The sequence below is a fragment of the Jaculus jaculus genome, chromosome 1, assembly GCF_020740685.1.
Source record: "Jaculus jaculus isolate mJacJac1 chromosome 1, mJacJac1.mat.Y.cur, whole genome shotgun sequence".
NCBI lineage: Eukaryota > Metazoa > Chordata > Mammalia > Rodentia > Dipodidae > Jaculus > Jaculus jaculus.
This window is the reverse complement of record NC_059102.1, coordinates 58717997-58720756: the sequence shown is the minus strand read 5'-3', so window position 1 is coordinate 58720756 and position 2760 is coordinate 58717997. Positions and strand designations below refer to the sequence as shown.

General features: G+C 50.2%; 1 pseudogene; it reads left to right on the top strand.

The window, feature by feature from the left end:
* Positions 1-438: 438 nt before the first annotated feature.
* LOC123461518 lies at positions 439-953 on the top strand (annotated as a pseudogene).
* Positions 954-2760: the final 1807 nt, after the last annotated feature.

Genomic DNA, 2760 nt, shown 5'->3' with positions numbered 1-2760 from the left:
ACACCATCATTTTCCCCTGCCATCATGGAGCTTCCCCTCAAACCTGTAAACCAAAATAAACCCCTTTTTCCCCCAAAGCTGCTCTTGGTCAGGTGATTTCTGCCAGCAATGCAAACCTAACTGCAACAAGGCACCATCTGTCCAACACCACCCACAGAGGCACAGACTGATAAATGACTTATTCTTGGTGTAGAAAGAGTTCCACCCTACAAATTTATTAGGGTGAGGGAGTGCCTATAGCAACCCATGGGTGTATTAAAATCATGCTGGGAAAATCAGGCCTAAGAACTTATCAGACACAGCAGAAAAAGGAATGGGTGTACCTCCCTCACCTGGACTCCATAAAGAAGTGGGCACTGGTGCCCCGCGATTCGCAGCTGGAAGGGCCCAGAGCAGCAAGTGGGTGTGGCCTGTTGCTCCTGTACAACACTGGTGGAAATGGCCACAGGGACAGCCCAGGAGATGGGATTTGGCCTCGCCGCCATTGGCCAGGTCATCTTCACCCATTACACCGCCTGGGTGATTCTCTTGGTATGTGTCTCCCCCTCCCCCTGGCTCACGTCCACGCAGCGCCAAGCTGACCCCGGATACCACTTATGCATCTGCTTAAAACTACGTGCCAGACACGGCCGCGTCCTTTACCTGCCTTACTTAGCCCATGAGCTCTTCCGGTGCAACCATGATGAGGACATTGTCAATGGCCTCCCATCTGATCGACGAGGCTGAGGCTCGAGAAGGGTCTGGCTCAAGCGCTCATCCTTAGCCTTGGCCCTGAAGAGCTCTGTTCCTGCTTTGTCCTACTATGAGGGAAGATGTCCCTTCACGGGTCATCCACAAATACTTCCTGCCCCAAGCTTAGGCCATCATCATCCCACTGGCTGCTCCCGTTGGTGGGATTATTCATCACCTATGTGAGGCTGAAGAGCCAGTGGGTGACCAAGAAGGCTCAGTGAAGGACCAGTGGGGATGAAGCTTGGCACCACCCTCCAGGGCAGGGACCAAGTTCGCAGATCCCCAGATCCCGGGACAGTGCAGGCTTGGGGCCCCTCCAACCTGGCTGTGCTGTAGCCCTCTCCAGGAGGGGGCGCTGCTACTCAGCACTCAGCTCTGACAGACTGACGCCCCCTTTTATTGTTCACTCTACCAGAAGCCAAGAGGTGGAGGACTCCCTCTCACCCTCTTTCGGCTCAGAGCCTGAGCGGGCTGATCCTGGCCTCCTCACTGTCAGGCTCCTGTCAATTGTTCCTCTAGGTTCTGCTCTCTTGCCTCAGTTTCCCTCCTGTCACATGCTGGTGTTGGACTTCGCAGGTCCCGAGGCTGCACATGACCTCCCCATTTCTCTCCACAAGGCCTGATCCCTCTATAAAGGCAGCTGTTTTGAGTGTGACATCACCAGACTTCATGGGGACCGCTGGGCCTGGAAATCTCTGGAGAGGGACTGACACAAGGATACACTGGAGTAGCCACACCAGGTCTAGGCTGCCGGTTTTGGGAGAACTTACTAATAAATATTGATCATGTGTGAGGGGGGAGAAGTGGACACTGTGATGGCCCCATATAAACTGTCCTCTGACCAGCCAGAGTGTAAGAACAGGGGCTTCAGCCCAAGTTCCTGTCCCTTTGTTGGAACCGCCAATAATTTTCATCTGCCTATCTGCCCATTTGAGCCTGCTGCCCATCTACTTGACTGCTGCAGCTTGGGCTGACCCTGCAGCCTGACTCTATGGCCACCAGACAGAGCATCTTCCAGTTTCTCCTGCCATGGGTTATCACATCAGTGCAGACACTTGCATTTCAATCACTTCCCAGCTTTGGCTCTTCAGGCTCCTTTGAAACTCTTTGCCTTTTTAACCTTTGCAGTCATTTTGTAACCTCCATATAGGCATATATGAAGAACTGTACTGTGTGACATTGGCTGGAGAGATGGCTTAGCAATTAAGGCACTTTCCTGCAAAGCCTAAGGACCCAGGTTTGAGTCCCCAGAATGCAGGTAAGCCAGATGCACATGGTGGCACATGCATGTGGAATTTTTCTACAGTGGCTGGAGGCCCTGGCATACCACTTCTCTCTCTCTCTCTCTTTTTCTGTCTCTCTTTCCCTTTCTCAAACATATACATATATACATACATACATACACACACACACACACACACACACACACACACATATATATATATATATATATATATATATATATATATAAAATTCTGACATTGTGGGCCTGAAGAGATGGCTTAGCAGTTAATGTACTTGCCTGCAAAACCCAAGCATGCACATTCAAATCTCCAGGTCTCATGTAGCCAGATGCAGCATGCAATGTCACACATGCACACAAGGGACTGCATGCATCTGAAGTTCATTCACAGTGGCTGAAAGACCCTGGCACACCCATTCTATCTCTCTCTCTCTCTCTCTCTCTCTCTCTCTCTCTCTCTATCTCTCTTTCACTCAAAAAAAAAAATCTGACATGTGGAAAGATGTAAGTGTATTGGTGAAAGTTTCCGACATAGTGAGCTCGTGACACTGACAAGTACTCTCTCCTGGACTAAATTCTTGAGTCCCTTGAATTAGTCCCCTGACTTCTCTGATTACCTGCTTGGTCCCATTTTGGCACGCAAACTCCAATCTTCAAGAATGGTCAATTCCTCATTCCCAGTATCTTCTTGGCCTGTGTTCTGCAAGGACCCTATTGAGTTGGTCTGTCAAGAAGGACAGGGATGTGATTCAGTGGTACAGGACTTCACCTGGTGTGCATAAAGC